The 22,944-nt window shown below is 34.3% G+C and overlaps 1 protein-coding gene across 1 annotated transcript in view; it reads left to right on the top strand.

The window, feature by feature from the left end:
- Positions 1-12,164: 12,164 nt before the first annotated feature.
- Positions 12,165-22,944, top strand: part of LOC130629548 (uncharacterized) — a 28,397-nt gene continuing 17,617 nt past the window's right edge. The window contains exon 1 of the mRNA XM_057442801.1: positions 12,165-12,313. The gene's annotated coding sequence lies outside the window, so the exon portion shown is untranslated. The remainder of the gene's footprint in view (positions 12,314-22,944) is intronic.

Here is a 22,944-nt window from a genome sequence, read left to right as displayed (position 1 = left end):
TTGTATGACTTTTGATTCGTGTCCTGAACGTTAATTTTGAAACAAAATGTGAAAACTTAACGGAACAGGATATGTTTTAAAGGGTAAAGCTTAGCGCCTTTAGTAGAGTTTTTATCTTAAAAAATATTACCACTTATCTGTTCAGTCATTGTCATTGAAGAATTATAAATATTACATGTCATGAACAAGTTTGTCCTACTAGAATACATTTTAATATTTTCTGAATTACTTGCTCAATGTTACAAAACTTTGTGACTATTAATTTTCTTACGTAATTTTTCCAAAATTTTGACTTCACCTGCTAATGATGTCAAATGCCACAAGACTGCTCAAAGCCACCAACGTTCAAAAAGTAAAGTGTTAAAATTCTGATCTAATAATCATATTAACATGAAATTTTCCAAAGGGCGAAATTAAATACCCGCTAAAATTTATACCTTTAGGGTAAGTAGATTTTTGGATAAGAGATATAAATGATTGGAGTTTGTGGTTCAACATTTTGTTATCAACTTTTGTTAGGGAGGAGAATATGCAACGTTATCAAAAAACTATTTTTTTTGTACGACTAGCTGTATGCCCGTGGAAGAATCCACTTTATTTCTCATTTAATCCATGTAACGGATACACATACAGTAAAGTAAACACGCAGTAGTTTGGATTTTACAATCTGTCTTATTCAATGATGATAACCTAAGCATGTGCATAGTAAAAGACTAAATCTGCAAAACACATACTTGCTTTGTCAAAAGTACATCAGGGAAAAATAAGTATACTAAAGGCAATCAAAAACCCTAACATATTTTGTTAAGCTAGCAGAATTTCACAAATTTTTCGAAATTTTGTCATGAATATACCACAGTTCACACATACCAAAATCAGCTATTTAATATATTGCATACAGTAAAAGGTAAGAAATCAAAAGTCAACGACAAAAAAAAAATATATATATATAAGAACATTAATTATTTCGGTATATATATATAGACGGTTAACAAATACAATAATAACCGATTACCCCGTGCTGTACCGAAATTATCGCCCTCAGTCATTGCACCGACCTCGCAAGCTCGGTCGACACTTAGACCTTGGGCGATATTTTGCGGTACAGCCCGGGGTAATCGGTTATTATTGTATTAAAGTTACTTAATTTTGAATTAGAGTATTTCCCTACCTGCTAAGTTATTTAAGTTTGTTCCCCCGTATATATGGTACCAAAATAATATTAGAAGTGGACTGATTATTACTCAGTATTGATGTAACTTCTTTTGTTTCAAATAACGGGCTGTTGAAAGAATAGAAAATATCAAATGGCGTCGTTAATTACATACTTTGGACTTCAGATGTGTCACTTATTTTAAAAAAACGCAGCAGTGATTTTAATTGGAAACTATTTTTATTAGCTAATATCTAATAACGATCTGACAGCTTATAATTTGAGTGATATTACTATGTATTTTTAGTAAACGAAGTGACCAACTTAGGCAGTTGTGTAAACTGTACATATATATCTCAAAGAAAAACACAGCGTTCTGACGTAATAGAAAGTAGTTGTTAAAATGTGATGGATTCAACGTATACCAGACGTATACCAAATCATGCTTAAGTACCAGACATAGTATAGCAATTAAGCATGATTTATGGTTAACAAAATAAATGTTATCTTTGCAGTTATACACGTGTTCTGTTTAAAATGGTTTACTCACAGATTTTTTTCGAAAGCCGCGCAGAGTAATTCCATTACTTTTTGTTAACTAGCCAGTAAAAATGCGCAAAATACCAGTGCAGCAAAAATGTACGACGGGATAAAATTTATGGCGCGTGGCCTTGTGGTTATGGGAGCTCGCTTCGCAATCAGAAGGTTCGGGTTCGGTCCACAGCGCGGGCATGTTTAGCAAGTGCCTTTATCACAGCTACGGGTCAACCCATGTCATGTGAGGGAAAATGGGTAGGTATTACTACATTCTGAACACAGGACCCACTTTGAAAACAGTGTTTCTAACACTGAAGTGACTATATCCTGTATAAATATTCCGAATAATAGTAATAATAATAATAATAATAATAATTATCGTTTATACCTTATGTTTCCTATGTGTTACCTATAAATCATTGCGCAATGTTTAGGGATAAACACGCACAAATAATAAGCATTTATTAATCCGTAGACGCTACAGACGTTTTTCTAAAAACTGGAATCATCCATCGTTTTTCTCCGACAATTTTTCGTATTTTAACCAACTTTCTGCCACCTACTGCAAAACGTTGGTGAAATTTCATAAGGGCTTTTATCTTCATATTTGAAGTTGAGTGCTCACGAATTAATAGATGTCATTTTCATATATCGGCTACGTTCGTTGTTAATCAAGGCAAACGCTTCTAAACTGTTTTACTTTTTTGATATCTTAAGGCAGCGAAGGGTGTATTTAATACGGAGAAGGCATATAATTTCAGCAAAATGATGTTCTTGGACAATCGTCGTGCTGCAGAACGAAGTTCCGCCTATTAACATCGGTTACTGCTATTTCCTTTTTTTTCTAAATAAAATCAATCAGACTGATAATATGTACGCAGCGTTTTGATACAGTAACACCTCCAGAACTGTTTCCTACTCCAAACAGGCACATTGCAATGCAAATGATATCCATGGCCACATAATTAATCACCATGGTAGACAATTGTGTTTAGTTTGCATTGATGACAGCTTATATGAAGTCGAAACCGAGTTAATTAAACATATTGTATTAAAAGATATATGGTTTTCGAGAATTTAAAAAAACTGGCTTGAAGTGAAGAAAAACAAAATCCGATCTGGATTGTCTATAACATTGTCAAAACAATGGAATTACTCCTAAATTTCTACAATTTCGATTCGCAATCAAAACGTAAAGAACACCGACACGAATATGTCATAAAATCTTACTTGAGGAAAGCTTAATTAACAATATTAATTTCGTACACATTTAATCTGTTTCCCTTGGAGGTAAAGATGTTATGTAAGATAAACCAAAGAAAATTCAAGAAAATAAGAAATTTATTCTTATGAAATAACAGTCACTTAAAAACATTCCAGAAAAAGTTATTTTTAATTTTTCTAGGAAAGTGCTGTCAAATTTCGAAGACCTTTTTTAGTTAAAGGACTTAGATTTTCCATTTCACGTAAAAGGCTTAGATTTTGAGATTATTTATCTAGCTATGAGTTGCTCCATTGAGTGGTCAAATAGGTTTGATATCCTTTCCAAAAACAACAACCAAACGTACTAACTTTTTAAAACACAACTCTACGATTTCGTCCAAAAATTACAAGAGAAGAGGACATCCTCTGAGTTAAATCATTGTTTTTAAAGAACAACAAAACTCTGAATTGTGACTTCAAAAAAGAAAAAACAAATAAGAATTTTGTTGCAATTCCCCACAAAATAACCGATAATTGAACGTTCTTTTTCTCATCTACAAAGCTGCAAATAACATTTAAGGGGTTACAAAAGTGTTCGAATTAGATCTCCGTCGTGGACGTTACTCTTTATTCTCGCGCATTGTAAATAACAGTGTGTAATCAACAGACCACTCAAAATGTAAAATTTAAGAAATTATACGCCCGTCATAACTACTTCAGACAACCTTTTTATGAATAATTACTTTTTATGATGTATTTGCCACTTTTTGTTGCTATTTCTTGCAAAAAGAAAACATTTTCTTTTAGTATTCATTTAAATTGTAATGTCAAGAAAAAAAAGGAGAAAACGCATGTTTGAAAAAGAAGAACAACCAGTCAATGCATGTACCTGATGTATCACTCTACAACAACAACTTACTTAAGCTGCCGAGAGGATAATAATATTTTGAAATGGCTTGTGAGAAATTCTCCCGCCATTGTTGTATTCTCTCCTTCGTTAAAAAAAATATACCGCCTTTTTCTCTTTTGGTCATGCACTCGTCAATGCCTGCAAAGTATGTGTTGGTCTCTAATGAGAATCCGTCAATCCATTTATCCATAAGTTGGGGGTCTTTGTCATCAAGAAGTACCATAATTACTTTGTCAAAAGTTGTCGAGTTCCAAAGAGTCAAATTTAAGTACTCTTTAAGGCATCGTAATTTGGTACGGCTGCCTGTGCTGATTGAAATAATGTACGATGCCTAACAACCACTTAAAAGCTATAGCCCAGATAAGTCTTAAGACTTTTTTAACCGTCTCAAAAAGTTCACTGAAGAAACACTAACAAGATATTTAAAAAATTACGTATTTTTTCATCCGCACACGCTACTAATACCAGGAAATTTTAACCGCATCCTAAGTAACTTTTTTTGCAACAAATCGAACAAACTTCTAAACATGTCCTGGACCTTGAAAAGTAATAGAGTACAGCTGTGTTCAGCAATAAAAATAATGTATAGAATTCTGCTTATGCGATGATAAGTATGGATGAAAAATATCATGCCAAGGTTGCTCCTGTCGTGTCTAATTAAGAGAATTGCAAACAGTTATCTCATCGCAGGATATTTCCCTCTGTTAGTGTTATTTTTATGTCATGGTTATTTTTATCATTTGATGTAATTTTAGTTTTTTTATAACGTTCATGAATGAACTCGATGAGCTGTTTTCAACTTAGCATAAATCTTCCACAGAAAGAAGATTTTCCATGGAATCTTTTTCATAACTGAAACTCCACTTTGCACAGACAAAAAGCGGGAAATCAAATAGTAAACAATTATGTCTGTTTTCAAAAAGAGAGTTTTGATACTGCTTATTCTAAAAAGAAACCTCTTAAGAAGAAGGAAATATAAAAAATCTATATGGGTGTGAAAATTCTATCAGGGAAGAAAAGTAAAGAAAGAGTAGAATGTTCTTGTTCAGACTTTACATCAACATGATCGCGAGTTGTGTTTTCGCTATTTTCGGATCTTATCGACTCAACCTTTGTTAAGCAGCCTTAAAAACGCACAAATTACCAAAATTACCCCAGATTTTTCCTGGTTCTTCAGTGAAATCTGTAAAAATTCGAGAAATCAGATTAATCACGTGTTCAAAATATATACTGCACGATCCTCCTTTGATGACCAAAGTTATAAATAAGACACATCGCCTTTATTGATGTATTATTGTAGAATGATATAAAATGACCAATATTCAACTGTAAATGAAATAACATAAACTTTTCATGACTTTACATTAAGCCTAGTTTACGCTACAATACAACCTTGCATCATGACAAATATCATAACAAATTTGACGCAGTCAAGCTGACATTCGCCGAAGGCGTAACAATTAATGAAAGCGAACTAAATCTGCCAAGTTCTGCGAAGATAACCCACTATTCATCGTGTGAAAGCCAACTGAGTACAGAAACAACAATAAGCAAAGAGCAAAAAGTCATATTCTAAAAAACGCATGTCATCAAATGAAATCAGAAACATATAAGGATTTATCACCACCCAGTTATCATCAAACGAAAAGAAATGAGTAAAAACATGCTAAACACATACATCGTTAAAGATATGCCAATACTACAACTTCATAACCTAAATTTGTATTATCCGAAAGCAATTGAAGAATAGAATAATGAGCTTATTCCAAACTTTCTTCTTTTTTTCAAAAACAAAGATATTAACGAACATCTAAATGGAAATTTTAATTCGGCAAAGGCTGTGGAGACAGAAGTTGCCTGTATTCTCCGGAAAAGCGGAGCGATTGGTCGATTTCGTGTTAAAATTCCACGATAAACCTCAGGACTACAAAGACAATCAATTACTATCAAACAAATTAGTCATCCTAAAATTTCCTGCATGAATAGTGAATTCTCATCCATAAGTGATCATGTCTAATCATTAGACGACAAGAGCTTAACTTGGCTAGACAAACAGTAGTAATAACCACGGAAGCTAAATGGGTTTATCTCTGGGATCTTAAACTGAACGACGTTGACAACGATAACAGATGACGTACTTGCTGCAATGATGTGCAAGAATTTAGAATGGGTGAAGATGGTGTACAATATGCATACAGTCCACTATTTTGACAGAAATCCTCTGCTGGCTACAAAGTTTGGATATAACCGAAAATTGATCTAACCTGATTTACTACTGAAGACAGTCCAGATAAAACCATTATACGTAGAGGGGCGGAGTCGTTTAAAACTAGAACTCATTCAGATTCGCCGTTGTCCTTCTTGAAGTAAACAGCTGCAATATTCGACACCCTTGGTTTATTAACGACTTTGACACTTGTTGAAGAAATTTAACGACAACGAAAGAATACAACTTTGTCGAAATGAAAACTCGTTCTTCAAAATACACCACAAAAATACCGGGAAAAAATTTCGAGTAAAACTTTAAATTGCTATATGTAAACGAACGAAAGTGAATGTTTAAAATGTCAAAAAAATTTAATTTACTTGAGCTTGAAATCAAATTGTTGGACGTTTTAAATTTAATTGTCCGAATGCACTTAAACAGTACTTAGTTATCAGATCGAAATCTTTAAGTGGTTCGTTCGATACTAGAGCTATAGCCTCTCTTCTCTCTTTGGGCAAGCTTTTCTTGCTATATGACTACATTTTTCACTTCTCTACTTTTGGAGCATTTTCTGCTTATGAAGAAGTTGTTCCTGTTGTTGATGTTGAAGTGAAACATCAAGAACGTTTGATACTGAAAGAGTATATAGAAAAGTTACTTCTTCACTATTTTACTTCTGAGGAAGTCATTTGTGACATTTCGCGTTTTCCGGGTGGTACAGTAAAATATGTACCACGGGCGCCACATTAATTGGCAATATTAAATCTTTTGTCGGCAAAGCACGATAATAGAGTGGCACTATGACTAAAAATTCGCAGAGAGCTTAGTCAGAAATTAGTCCGGTACAAGGCTCTGTACAAAATTTATAAATGAAGTTGGTGACTGAAATGAAAAACTTCATCGCATTATCAATTTATCATTAGACCATGTAGCGTTTTGCAGCTCCTCATCCTTTGGAGTCTCTATAAAAATCTTTGAGCAATCAATAATTGCAACAAGATCATTGAACTTATATTCTTTATTGGTCTGAAATATAAACCATACAGCTAAAAAATTTAGACATAGCTGTAATCCAACAGGCAAATATTTTAGAAGTTGTTGCCACTGAAATTTTGAAACAGTCTGCTAAGTTTTTAAACAATAATCCTAGCCTCAACTTCATCAAAACCAACAAAAACTTGGAACGTAATTTACGTGTTTGACCAAATTTCTTTAGCTGAAATTAGCTGTTTTTTCTTCACTTTTTGTATGATGGACTTCATTACATATATGAGGCTTTAATTTCTGACAACGCGCAGGGAAAAACAACAATAAAAACTGCAGGTTTGGCGGATATGAGGGGTCTCGGAGGATGTGTGTGTACTGTATATAATTGCAACAGAGGTCAACAAAGACCATAACAAACTGTCTAAGACAGTTTCTCGTAAATGTAGTAGGGTCAACAAGGACCACAGAAACAAACTGTCAATCAATATAAGTAACACAAACTGTCAACAAAGACAGGTTCTAAACAAACTGTCAACAAAGACAGGTTCTAACAAACTGCCAACAAGGACAGCGTAAGATTGATAGGTCATGAATAGTAAAATATTAATTAAGAATACAAACATGAGTTTCAAATACACAACACACCACCAAACTTGACAAACTATAACAAAAATGAAGAAGGTACGTGATGGTTCCACCCACGAGTAGGTGGCCCAGTGGTGCATAGACTTCGAGAAAGGCCAATTATCTGTGCATCGTCAATATGTAGATAGCGTCTATAGGCATCACTGGTCCACCTGCCTAAAATCTGGATAGTGCTGTCAGGCACCCCTGCTGACGCTGCTGCAGAGGCGCCACTGATACAAAAAGAATGTGTATTGATGTGTGGAGTATTAGGCAAACACTAAGCCAGGAGGTTAACTATATCCTGACGAGTCAAAAATTTAAAGTCCTTGTAAATGAATAATGGCCACCCTGGGCCTGGATGACCAGCTAAGAAACGGTTCATACACTAAACCGGGAAAACTTCGGTATTGATTGCGCCAACCCTAATCTGACAACCAACACGAAATGGATCAGTTTTAGACGACCGGATAAATTGTCTGCGGAAAATTGGATATACCCGAACAATAAATTAGTGGATGGGTCGAAGTGACGACTGGATTGATATGTGTATTCAGAGCAGCGCAACAAGCCAAAGAAGGCCAAAGAGGTAGCAACTTTGAAACGTAGACGTTCATAGACTGTAGCTTGGAGAAATTGAATACGGTAATGAATTAAACACAAATTCTGGTACGTAATTGGATGCCTGCGCGGCCGAGTGAGACAAGCGCCTTGGACTCTTTTGATTCCCCATAGGGTGTAAAACAATCGACTTATGTCTGCTATTCGAGCATTAGTTGCCGGCCATGATGGAGTGATATTGCAAGCCTGCGATGTAAACACGAATGGTAGTGTGAGATAAGCTATGTGCCAAACTAGAAGTGTAGCGAATTAGAATATCCTCGTTCAACGGCCAGGGAGGATGAGACCACCTGTAACAAAATCGCTGATATGGGGCAAGGCCAGTAGAATACGTGGACCTAGTGGTGGGTGGCAAAGCTTTAGATTGAAAGTACTGTGAGGCTATGCTAAGACGGTCCAGATGGTTGTTTTGACTGGTGTGGGTGACTCGTCTGCAGACTGAAGGCGTTGTTTGAATCGACGAACCTGTAACGGAGAGAGAAGATCAGCTTGTATCCAGGAATATGTTGAAGCAAAATATTAATGTTCAACCGCGCCGTGAATAAAAATAAATGGCGAATTAACGACATGATGTGTTTATCCCGCGATGTGCCTGAACGCCACACACGGACTATGGACGCGTTGTCCGTGTAAATAATAATATGTAGATTGCGCCATTCGTGACCCCACGTCCTAACCGCTGCTACAATTGCGAAAAGCTCCAATATATTAATGTGAAAAGAATGAAATGCCGTGGGCCACGGAGCACAAAACCAACTATTGCGAAAGACAGCACCAAACCCTACCCCTGATGCATCCGTAAAGAGGCTAAGTGAAGCTGTGATTGGGTCGCCTTGTATAAAACAGACACCATTCCAGCTAGGTAGAAAATCCACCCACCTTGAACGTCTAAGCGTGCCTCCCCGTTTAATGTAATATGATGATTGAGTGATGCACCTGTGGTAGACAAATCAATCAACCGACGGAGGAACATTCTACCTGGCTTTACTACTTTGGCAGCAAAAGATAATGAGCCAATCAAGGAAAGCAATTCACGTTTAGTGCACTTCTTCCTACCAGACCAAGCCAATAAAGATTCGTGTAACTCCCTATACTATATAGTGCACATGGACTGAATGGATTCCATGTAACTATTTACTTCTGCTGCAGACCTCCCACAAAGGAAGAAATCGTCTAGGTAATGGATCACAAATGGAATAGCAAGCTCAGTGAGGAAGATCCAACATAGCAAATCTGCAAAACAGTTAAACAAGAAGGGTGAGGAGCGGCTGCCAAATGGCAAGCGAGTGTCCACAAAATAATTACCCTGCCAACAGTAGCCTAATAAACCCCATTGAGCTGGTTTAACGGGGCAAAGGCGAAAAGCATGCTTGATATCAATTTTGGCTAAGAATGCAGTGGGACCCAACCCGGACACCAGTTTTAGGGCATCGTCAAAAGTAGAGTATCGCACCGAAAACTCTTCTTTGCATATGCCTTCATTAATAGCATTACCTCTAGGTGAGGAGAGGTCTAAAATGATCCTGTAGGAACCGTCCTTTTTTGGTACTGCACCTAAAGGTGAACAATGCATAGGTGTAATGGGAGGGCTTAGAAAGGTCCTGAGGTGTGGCCTCGCGCTAATTCTTTAGCAATTGCCTCCCACACTGGTCGAGAATTTGAGCGTGCAGATAGTAGGTTACGTAGCCGGGTAGCCGTACATGGGTCATGAAAGCCAATGTCAAATCCAGAAAATAAACCAGATACAATAAATGAAACTAAAGAAGGGTGGGGGGCACGAAAGGGCTGCCCACTGCATGCGAAGTTTGAGGGCGCTAATTCGTTCCCAGCTGCTGACTCAGTACGAAGGGGGCAGCTTGATGCAAGATGTTCATAATTCCGGCATCGGGAACACATGACCTGCAGTGAGGCACTCCGGAGATGACGGTTATAAAGATCGTCATCTACACGGTTCCATGACAAACCTGAATCGAAAGCTATTTGGTACCTAAACATGCGATCGTATGTCGACCATGCTGTAAACGTAAACTGCGAGGCAAAGTCACACATGACGGACTGATAGTGTGAAAGCTCGGCTGACCGATGTGGAAAGAAAAAAGTGAAGCACCGGATAAAATTATTCCATGCTAACATTCAAGATGAGAAGTTACTAACCTTTGGCCGGTTTGATTGCTTGGGCATTAATGCAACTGACGGGCTAGACTCACCTAGAACCTTAAACGTAAACTCGTCGGAAGATGAGGCGGAAGCAGGCAGCAACCTATCGAAATTAACATACTCACCTTTTTTAACCTTGTCCAAAACAGCCTGAGGAAGTGCCGGCAAGGGGGCAGGGCGCGCTGTGGTTGCGACCGTAAACCCAACCTGGGCTGGACGAGGAAGACCCTGTGGAAACTCAACCCCCCTCAGAAAAAGGCTCAGATACAAAATTATTTACAAGTAATGGAGGCTCAACAATAGAGTTATTATTATAGGTGTCACCTGTCGCTTGACTTCGTTCCATGTCAGGAGCTCTTCCTGTGATTTGTCCCCCCCCCCCCCCCTCGTGACCTTAAAAGAATCGTCGTAATTCTTCTCTGATCAAATCAGTCACAACAGCTGTTGTGAGGATAGATGACTCGACAACGTCAGTGGTCGAAGTAGATGATGCCTGACCAGTGAAGACAATTGATGACTCGACAGAGTTTGACTCGACGCCCGTTGCTGTGTTGATCGGCTGACCACGTGTGCGGAGTCTGGTCGATCTCGTGGCCACGTTGGTTGACAGAATTGATGCCATACATGTAGTCGTCGCCGACGTACCTGCCACCGAATTTGGCGGATTGTAGAGCGAAAACAGGCGACGAGCAAGTATTTGGGGCGACCCCGAGTCGATTAAATCTAATGCGCTACACACTAACCGTAATGTTTGCACGGGCAATGTGGTCCATTCTGCCAGACTCTTTTTGTCTGCATCTGGCACTGGCAAGGCTACTCCAGAACGTCGTCGAACAGCGACGCAAAGAACTATCATTATCGTAAGGTACGTAAATCTAACAATAAACATCTTTCGTCACGTAAATGATTATTTGCGGAACCAATTAAAAGGATAACAAAAGATTAAATAAACCGATTAAAACCACACCTACTGCTGGCTAGCACGAGCGAAAGAGGAACCGTGAAGCTAGACCGTGACTAAAAGAGACGAACGAACAAAGTTAAGATTGGAGCCCAGGCCTGTGAAACTAAAATGGCAACCACAGCTACGTGCTACCGTACTAATGTCAGTCCATGTCGTTTAGCAATTAACTAAAGTTAAGTAAAGTTAACTACCTTTATTGCATCATGATGTTCATACAAGTTATATTATATATATAATGGCTGATTTCACTTTTGATACACCCGAACATACAACTATATTGTCTTTCAAATGAGGAGAAATAAATCGTATTGTTTTTTAATTCAGCCACCTGTTTGGCAAATGAGTAAGAATACTAAATTATAAATAATTCAGCACTCACAAAGATGTAAACAATACTGGTATTTTTAACAGACTGTTTTATATTTTAGGTCTCTACCGTGTTGTCGTTCTGCAAAGTTTTAAGTAAATATTTACCGTTTTTATGCGAAAAGCGACAAATTGTTTTAACTTTACGAATATTTTTAATATCAAAACTTCTTATTTGTTTGTTTCAGTTTATTATGATGGCTGTAACATGTAAATTGATTTATTATGGAGCAGACCAAGCCAGTCGGTCTGGTCTGCAAAGTCAACACTATCATCATGAACTTTTATTCAGTAGCCGTTTTGTGCACAGTTTGCCATTTGTGTTCTGGGACCGAGGTTGCTTAGTTTTATAAAAAACTATCGCATTCGAGTATTAACTTGAATCTAGAATGCAAAAAACTAACTGTGTTTTTGAGCGAGTATAAAAATTTGATGTTGTTTGTTAGTAATATTTTTTAAAAGAAGAGAAACTTTCGATGTTATAACGTCACAAAGAGAACTAATTGAAAATATATCAGACAATGATTGTACTTTAATCCAAAGAACGCTAGCTAGCTACCTACTGAGAAAACCAAAGAAAAGCAAGTGAGTTGTTTACAGTTTTGCTTAGAGAGATAAATTTAGGTGTGAAACGATTTTTTAGCCGTTTCAACTTTAAGAGTTCAACTCTCCCTTTAATATTAAGTTCCTTTTTGTGTCTTGAGCCTGCTTTCTTCAGCTTGCTTTGTGTACGGACTTTTTAATAAGGATACACTACCAAAAATATGTCAGAATTTAGGAATATCCTAAAAATAAGTCCAAGCTCGATTGTTTATTTGAGATATGAAAATTTGCATGACGCACAAAATTTAATTTTAAGTTTACTATCTCATTGCATGTCAAATAAACTGAATGTTTTTATCCACTCAAGGAAAGCATAGAGCCGTTAAACGTAGCAGAATTTTATATTGCCTATAAAGTAATTAGTGAATATGTTCTACGTAACAGATTATTAACATCTTTTTACAATATAAGAGGCTTCACTAGACATATGGATAACTTTAACACAGTGCCAAATAATAGCATTCCTTACGCCAACTCTTTTTAATGATAATTGATATATAATTTTTAATGATACATTATAATTTAATGATCAATTTTAATAGAGTAAACAGATTATGTGTCAGCAGATTTTATAAAAAACACACTGAGTGACATGAGAAAATGTCGATGTTCAAAAATATAAAATAAACTTTGGCAATTAGTGTAAATTCGTGGTACCGCCTAGTATTATTCTAAGTATTTATACATGTGAGATCAAATTGAATTGTACCTCAGGAAAAAACAAATAAATGTGAATAAGTTCATATTATTAAACAATAAAAGAAACATTTTATTTTGCCTACTTCATAATATTTCTCTAGATATTTGAAAATAAAAATGACATAATTGTACCCATGAGTTGGCTTAAACGACCATCATTACAGCTTGTTTCGCATGCGTAGGCGAATGTGATACGTGTCTATGACGTAAAGACTAGAAACCAAGACCAGAATGGGTGAAAAGCTAGTACGCTTCAGTACGCTTTACACATGTTTGTATTTTTTTGGTAAACATGTTTAAAAAGAACTATGCATATAGCTTTATATATACCTTTATATATATATATTGATAGCGACACACCCGTGTTAACTTTTTCGCCTTTTGGTATGAGAGGGTAGATACTGAAAACAGTCAGCTACTGTGCAACCTCATTAGAATATCGAAATACAAGTCAATCATCTCTATTTTTTTCTATTATACGCCACTCTTGTTGTAAATCAGACGTTTAAGAAAGGGAAGGGGAGTAAGAGATAAGATAGGACTGCTTATGTGATAAGAACAAAAACCTTTGCGAGTCGACGATTATCTATATTTTTTCGCGATTTTTTTTAGAATGTTCAAAAACATAAACTTTACTGAGAGGGATAAAAATTGCAAAATTGCAAAGTTTTCTGTTCTTTGAACGCATTTAAGCCGGTACTTCTCCGTATGACCGAGGCTTGTCCCCTTCCCCTGAAAGTGACGAAAGAGTGAACCTATTACTAAAAAACCGGGCAAAAACTTTTGTTAGCACATCGGGGGATAATTAGGAACTCTTTTTTCTAGAATTTTCTTCCACGAATTTCGAGTTATATAAGATGTGTACAGGCTTTACACAATTTTTTTAGGGTCGTTTATCCTATAAGCAAGCGCCCTATTACACCAAATGACAAAAAAGTCCTGGGAACGAAGTTACGTAATCTCTTATACTGATAAAAACATGATCTTCTGAGAATCGCCGAAATATACGTCATGATACTAACCAAGCTAAACTTTCTCATTATAAAAGATAAACATTGTCTCTGCAGATTTTTAAAGGACGTTTTAAGTCGCCCGGTGTCCTGGAACATTCCTTTTTGAAGCCAATGAGTTGTTTTTGTGACGGTTTTTGTAATACACAAAGGAAATCGCGCCGGCGTTAATAAAACACTAGGTGAAATAAATATGATGTAAAAATGATTGGGACATTGTTGCTGGACAAAAGTCTAATGAGTTTAACTCCGATGTTATGGTTTAGTTTAAGGATTTTATACAGGCCACCTACATCAACCTAGAGCGACGACGGGCAAGGCACTCAGAGCATTTTAAGATAAAACCATCAAAAAAATGAGAATATTTTCGGGTCACATAAATTCAGTTAAATCATGCAAAAGTCTAGTTTTCATCCGACAAACAATATTGGCGCTGATCTTCTAACTTCTCATAAGACCATTCGGATTTCTTCTCTGCTGGGTCTATAAATTTCTTCCACGTTATATTAAGAATTTAGTCTTTATAGCTACACTTATAATAACTTTTTAAATCTTCTCCTAAGAATTATTTTTGTCTGTTCCCATTATATTTCATCAGAGAATACCGCAGACGCGTATAATACTGAAACCTAGACTGCAAAGATTCTGGTCGTAGCATATAAGGCAAGCGGTATTATGATTTCTCTGGTTGGCGAGGAAGGTGTTCTGGAAGAGGCTGTAAGTTGAAAAGTACATTTCGAAATACCTCAGCCTTTTTCAAACTTGCAAAGATTTGTTATTATTTTGATGCATAGGAAGGTAGTCTGTATTGTGTTCTATACATGAGTTTTGCATAAAAGGAGGAAGAGTGTTTAGGCCTACAAATATTAAAAACTAAAATACATCAGAGAATCAAATGACTTCCGCAGTGAATTGTATTTCGGTACTGTTATAAAAATTCCCAAATATTTAATTTAAAGGAAAGCATACAAAAAGCATTTCTTTTACAACAACATAATTGGGAGAATGAAAAACGCAAATTTTGCATAAATAATTCTGATATTTCAACGACTGGTACAATATTCCTGCAAAATTATTTTTTTGTTATGTTGGCTTGGTTCAACCATTAGGAAATAATTCAAACATGTTGCGAATTCTTTAGAATGCTAAAATCAATCTTGTTCCCAGACTCTTTTTTCGGACAGTTTTGGCATGATACAATTAATAAGTAGTTTTATTCACTACTTTTTTTTGATATGATGTAGATCAAGAAATTATTACTGTAACAATTTACTTTTGAAAATTTTGCTATCAGAAAAGAAAAGAATTTTCTAGCTGCAAGGGTTGATTTACCTGTTATAAACGAGAACAAAGGACTCAAGTTTGAACCTTTTTTATATTCTTGTCATAATTGAGATATACAAACACGAGTCACAAGGAGTTACCGCATTTTTAATTTTGTTAAAAGAATACACACATAATAGCAACTTTGGCTCTACACAAACTCTGTCAACATATTTTCGTGATAAAGAAAAAAATCTCTAATTAACAGATCTTGTCAATAGCATTCCAACTCCAACGCTTTTCAATGATCTAATTTAAACAACATACTGCGTCTTTACGTAAATGATTCTAGTTGTCATGTGTTCAGATTATCTGTCATCAAATTCATTAATGAAGTCAAAATTTCAAACTGCGTCCGTAGTTTCAGCAACTCTATTAGTGATTAAATATTTTGGCAATAGCAGTTTTTTGTTGTCATTCGAAGGAGTTGAGCTAATGGCAATGAAATATTTATGAGTACTTAAGGATAACAAAATAGGCATGTTTTAGCTTTTATTGAAAATAGGGACTTGAAGGCTTGCCTAATAGCAACTTTGACTCTAAACTCTGCAACATATTTTCGTGATAGAGATAAAAATCTGAACTAAATTTCTAATTAACAGATCCAGACAATAGCATTCCAACACCAACGCTTTTGACTGATATAATTTAAAACAACATACTGCGTCTTTACGTAAATGATTCTAGTTGTCATGTGTTCAGATTAGCTGTCAACAAATACATTATTGAAGTCAAAATTTCAAACTACGTCTAGATCAGTTGTCAGCAAACTCAATAATGAAGTCAAAACTTTAGCAACTCTATTAGTGAGTAAATATTGGTGATTATATATTTTGACAGCAGCAGTTTGTTGTGGGGGTGACAAAGCGCCCGCGGGTCATAAATCCTGAACCACTTACGCTTAAGTGATGAAACTTGGCACAGTTGTAGAATGTCTTAGTACAAACTCATTCCAGGCAAAAAAATTGATGACGTCATAGGGATCATAAATGACGTCATATATATATAAAATTTTCTCCTCCTGATAATACAAAAATTCTGACAACGCAACAAAACTGCTTTATATTGACTTCCTGAAAAAAAAATTCTAAATAAAACACACCATGTGTTCAAAAATGGCGGGACATTCCAGGAAATTGAAATTTTTTTTGCCGTAATCTATAATATAAGTTAGAAAAAGTCATCAAATTTGAACATTCAATATCATGCACAAAAAAAGATATGCTCAATTGAAATTGCCGCGGGCACCTGATATTTTTTCCTTATGCTTACAGTGTGATTGTTTTCTTGAAAATCGAGAACTTGTCGGTAATTATTTTTGCGAAACAGACAGAATAAATATTTACAGTTCAATTTTGTTTTTGTTCAGACATTAAAGCTATTAAAGAGAAGTGCCAGTACCCTCCACCGTAGAGATTTTGAGTTAAACTGTCACTTTAGGTTAGTGAAGTTATATTTATTTAAGGAGTTTTGTGTTTAATTCGATTGCTTAACTTATACCTCAGCGGTAGTTATTAAGCATACCTAAATACTTTTGTGAGATAAACGCAATATGGAACGATTACTACAGTTGAACAATCATCTGACGATTATATCAAATTACAATGATGCTCGGTTTATAGGATTAACCAGATATTGCACTTGTTCTTAAAAATTATCGTCATATTTTTTTAAGTAAACTGAAAGTAACTAATGTAGTGAAGTCACAAAGACGTGACGTAGATATTTAACTATCTTTAGCTTTAACTAATTGAAACTATTTTCAGTGTGATTCTGGCTGAGAAAAGTGTTTAATTTTAAAAAACATTAAAAACGGATTTTTTATGTGTTGGTTTTCTAGATTCATAGAGATTACAAATATGAATAGCGATTCTGGCTTTCTTAAAAAAAAAAAAAAAAGTTTGAATTTTTAATGATTTTTCCGTCTAAAAAAACTTTAAACAGAAGGAAAATGAAAACTGTATATAAATCCGTCAATTTCAATGATTATTTTTCTCTTTTTCTTTTATTTACACACTTTTTCTGCTTTGGTTTTCCATTTCTTTTTCGCTCTTCCTTCTCAGCTTTCATTTTCCTCTGCTCAATTACACTCACTTGAAATGTTATTTAACGCAGTGACTGGTACAAGTAAAATCAGCAAAAATATTTGGTCAGTTAAACAAATCAGTAAATATGGTTGGTCGACAAAAAATAATAGTTACTTAGCAAGAATTTGGTCACTTTTTGACCTCACTTGTTTATCAATAAGGTAAATTAACAAAAGATACTATAACCGATAATGACTGCGTATCCTAATTAGCTAACATTATATAGCAAAATCAAAAATAAAAATAAAACTTCTGTGATCTCTGTTTAAAATAATATACGGCTACCGTAAATATGAAAGAGATTTGATTGGTTATAAAATTGACAATTGGTTTTGTATTACGTTGCTAAAAATGTTTTTATAATTTTGTGAACAAAGAGATAGCTATCTATAGAACCAATCAAATAACTCGCGACAGTCGATAAAATCAGATGGGCTTGGTAGAAAAAACTTTACCTTTCAGTGAGGAAAGACATACAGATTTTTTGAAACAAACATCGCTTAAAGTCACAGGCAAGTTTTCTGGTTTATTATTTTTATTTTTTTTATTCTTCTTTCTGTTTATCTTTATGTGTTCGTGTATTTGTTCATTTGTTTGTCTATTTGTCTCTAGTTGTGGCTGTACTTAAACCCGAACATAATTTTTGATATTTTCTAGTCTTACACATTTGCTGATAATTTTTGAAAACTTAAGAACATCCGGAGTCTAATTTTTTAAGCTATGAATATTTAACAAGAAAGTTTAAGCGATTTTATTTTATTTTTAAAACTCACAAAGCAATAGAGAAAGTGAATTATTTTCATCTTTCGAGTTATAGCATTATTTTGCAGGGATGTCGAGTTTTTGAAATGTACTTTCAAACAACTATGAACTTCGGAGTTTAGTGGCTTCCACGAAAGTCAAGCTAAACGCAGGGAAACGTTTCATGGGTATTGGAATAAAAAAAAAATCTTTTATCATCTTGAATGTGATATTGGACACGGCTTATTATATATTTGGTACCCATATAACCATTTTTCAAACTGGCTGTGTATTCTGAGGTTTTCGTAAAAGTATACAAAATATGGCTAATAAAGCTAGTTGAGGCAACATAAAAGATTTTAAAATTGTTTCGAGGGTACTGTTGACTGCCACTATCTGGCGCTTGTCAAGAAACTGAAAATTTTGTTCCACATAGGTGGAACTTTTAAATAAAAATAAATTCTATACACTCTTTCTCCCATATGTAAAGCTAACAAAAAGTATTTTATAAGAAAAAGAACATGTTTTATATTCACTTTATCGGCGAAACAAACTTTCGTTTTCACTAAAATGTGAACGTAGCTCATTTTACTGCTAAACAGTCTTAGCTAAATGATAAAAGAGAGGGAAATAAAAAATAGAAAGTTTATCATATAAAACAATTATTTTTAATCTACGTACTACTAAAGTGTATTATTTTTTGAGCTGTTTTTTTTACGCAATAAAATTTAAAATGTGAACGGATAGAGAGAAAATACTAAGGACAAAGCGCTTACTCCAACCGTCTCATTTACCTTTTTTCTTTGAGTGCACAATGACATATAAAAACATGTTTATTATGCAGAATTGTAGAGTAACGTTGAAAAACATAAATTCGTCCACACAAATTTCAAACTTAGTTCGTGAGAAGGGTACTAGGTACAAAGTAGCTACAATAAATGTGTTGTCATCATCTCATGACAAATGTTACGTAAGTAAATAAACACTTATATATGTTTACATTTCAGACAACTTCTTTTATTTGTATTGAATTATGTTGTTCTTCTATTTTGTTTATGGTTAGTCTCAGTGGATAACACTTTCGAAATAAACTCCAACAGGGTGGAAAATAAAACAAAAGTACAAACTTATTGTAATTGTTGGCATGACAGGTTATAGAAACATTAATTAAAGAATATTGGAAAATTAAGTGGCACGTTTTAAAATAGCAAAAAAATTTGGTCAATTATAGATTCTGACAAAAGAAATTGATACAGAAAGTACAAGAACTGACTCATCATGTCATCTCATGACAAGTTGTGTGCAATTAAATAAATAAACACTTGAATAACACTTTTCGAAATATACTATAACGAGGTTGAAAATAAAACAAAAGTACAAACTTATTGTCGTTGTTGTTGTCATGGCAGGTTATATAAACTGTAATTATAGAATGGAAATTAAGTGGCATGTTTTAATAAACTAGCAAAAAATTCGGCCAAGTAGAGATTCTGATAAAAGAAATTGATACAGAAAGTACAAGAACTGACTCATCATGTCATCTCATGACAAGTTGTGTGCAATTAAATAAATAAACATTTAAATATATGTGAATTCTTGTAACGAAAAGTAGCCTATTTATTACGTAGAAAAAACAAAGTGCCAAAAACCCTTTTTAACCCTCTCAGAGTAATAAAATTTGGCTATTACTCATAAATACACCACATATTTCTAAGAAGTTCTTATAATCAGGGAAATAACTTTCTTTATGATTTTCTTAAGAACTTGAAACTCTTAACACAACTTTATTTCATCATATGATTTCATCAAGGGGAATAATTTTGTAGAGTTTAAACATGTTATTAACCGGATTTCCCGATTTTCTTAAGTTAAAATCAGAAAAATCTGATTTATGGGCAACTTTACTGAATTTTTAGTGAATTATATAAAAAACTGAAAATAACATTTTTGGCTATCATTATATCATTATGGAATTAAGGTATATATTATTTTTTAAAAGAAACCAGTAAAACAAGTAGCTACTGGCATGAAAATGGTTATGACAAGTTGTGTAACTAAATAAATAAACACTTGAACATATCTGCATTCTAAACTACTCCCTTCTCCGTGGAAACACTTAGTATGTTCGAAGAAACAATATTGCGTCCTTTTTTTAAAGAATTAAAATTTATAATACGTCTTAAATAATATTTTAAAAGTAGCTATGCCCAATGTATCAGAAAATTAAAAATAGCCATGTGATCAAATGTTTTTGCGTATCATGAAAACACATCATTATATAGTCAACAAGACGTATGATATACGCAAACAACCTCGCGAATAAAGTTTACAAAAAGCTGTCTATCAAATTGAGATTTTTGTTACGAAGTTAGACACGACATATTTTACTATTCAGATACGCAATAATATTTGTTACACACTTATTTTTCAAAATTGATTTCAGAAAATTCCTCGAACTTTTAATATTCGATGGGTCCGTCTTGGGTGAACCGACTGACAGGAAGAAGAAAGACCACAAACCCACAAACCCCAAAATTTGCGAAATTCATTAATTCAGTTAATTCTGCCTACATTCACTTTTAAAAAGTTTGGTGGAAACACCTTTATTTACTAGTTAGTTAAACAAGTGTTTTGAACACTTGTCTTATCTTTTTAAAAAAGAAAAAAGAAAAAAAAAGTAAAAATAGTTACTAAGATGAGATTCGAACACACGACGACTCCCGTGTCGGTGCTCAGAGAGGAAAAAATTTCCATTCTTGTAGGACACATTTGCGTTTTAATACAAGCTCACGAGCTTGTAATAAGACGAAGTGATAGCGATAAGTTGTCATGGATAATCGAGAAGAAAGTAATAGTGATAGATTTTTTACATATACAGAGATTGGAGAAGTCTAAAGAATAGAAGCAAGCGTATATTCAAAGCATTACGGTACAAAATTAAAAATAGGTGTGTACTAAAAGTGGTAATTTTTTAATGATATTTTGGAGTGTGTTTGGAGTGTGTTAGATAATTTTTGGCATAAACAATTTCGTGGTCAGATAGACGAAAGTAAAAAGGAGATAATTTTAATTGCAGCAATTATGGGTTTACGTAAGTAGAGCAATATGAACTTTGGACATATCATGTGGTCAGGTAGACGAAAGTGATAGCGATAGGAGAATGAGAGTAATTAAATAGAAATAGACGTGTATTGATTTATTGACGTCAAAGGTTGAAATTAACATAACTAAAATATTTATGTAAGTAGCCTAGTTAACTAATCTAAGTATTCCTACCGCAGAAAAATCGTTTGAGACCCAGCGTAATTTTTTCCACCTTAAACATTCCGATTTCCTGATGATAAGAAAAATTATGCGGGGTCTACTAGCTATTATGTAAGTGAAGCTGGTGGACTTCGAATCGCAATTTCTTGTGCAAATATGTCCCTCAACCTCGATGGCGGGACATGTTGTCTCTTTATACACTGCAGCGCCGATGGAAGAAAAAAATTTCTGGACCTTGTTGTATTTTTCTGTAAAATATTTTAATATAATCTTTTAATCTCTGTAACAAATAAGAAATAGGACTTAGGAAGAAATAGGAATATTATACCTTATTTGTAAATTTTCCATTTAGACTTTGTTAATGTTTGAAATTTTGGCGCAAATTACTATGCACGAAAATATGCCTTTTTGGGGAGAATGAAGAAGTGTGTAGAAATAAATTACCCGTTAAAATTAATATGCACGAAAAGTAGTGCAAATAAAGCATTTGCAATATTATAATTCTGTGATGCTTAATCATCTTTACATCAAGATCAAATTGTGGCATAATATTTATGAAATGGTAATTGTTCCGTCGGTGGCAAAAGAAACGTCTAACATAATTATATGCAGCATTGAACATTAAAGGAATATTTAATTCATCCAAAAAAGGTCAGTTGACCATTCTGTAGATTTTTTTAAAGGTTCCTTTGTGATCTGTATCACTTTTTCTTCTTTACTGAAAACCTCTCCGGGGGAGAACTACAATTAAACGTAGTTGTTTATTTAAAGAATGTTGACGTATATGTCTGTGGTCTGGTGAGAACTTTTTATAGATGACGCATGTAAAGGATTTTGTGATCAAAATGAATGGCTCTGCGAAAGTGATAGTTTAAATAACACTCGAGAAAATTAAATAAAACAACGCAAAAAGGATTAGCGATATTACTCCACAAAATCCCCAATATAAAAATATTTGTTAACCTGAAACAACTGACTGGTAAATGATAAAAAAATCATCCTGAAATAAAATAAATGTAAAACCAGCTTTATTAAAACTAAAGTTGTGCAAAGCTTTTTGAAAAGGATATTACGGTTAATAGAGCGTATTGATTTACTTAAGTTCTTAACCTGGCAGTAAATGCTGGATTACTGGTGGTTTTAGCCTGAGTATTAACGCAGGGTATCCTGGCTCTTATATGACGAAAAAAAAGTTTATTTAAAGGCGGGAATGAAATAGAACAACATGTTCCATTTGCATATGGAAATAAATGAACCTAGTCTGATCACTTCACTTTTTTCGCATATTTCGCAGGTTATAAAGAGTTAATAAGAGTGAGTTAATATAATAGTCTAATTTTTTAACCCTATTCGTGCTGAATCAGCCCCCTCTTAAACTTTTTTTAATATTATTTTTTTTGAAATTATGACGAAATGTTGCCATGGCAAACACTTTTTTACGTTAGTAAAATTCTAAAAAAAAATTAATAAAAAATGTTTTTACATGTTT

The sequence above is a fragment of the Hydractinia symbiolongicarpus genome, chromosome 2, assembly GCF_029227915.1.
Source record: "Hydractinia symbiolongicarpus strain clone_291-10 chromosome 2, HSymV2.1, whole genome shotgun sequence".
NCBI classification, from domain to species: Eukaryota; Metazoa; Cnidaria; class Hydrozoa; order Anthoathecata; family Hydractiniidae; genus Hydractinia; species Hydractinia symbiolongicarpus.
This window is presented reverse-complemented; position numbering and strand designations above follow the sequence as displayed.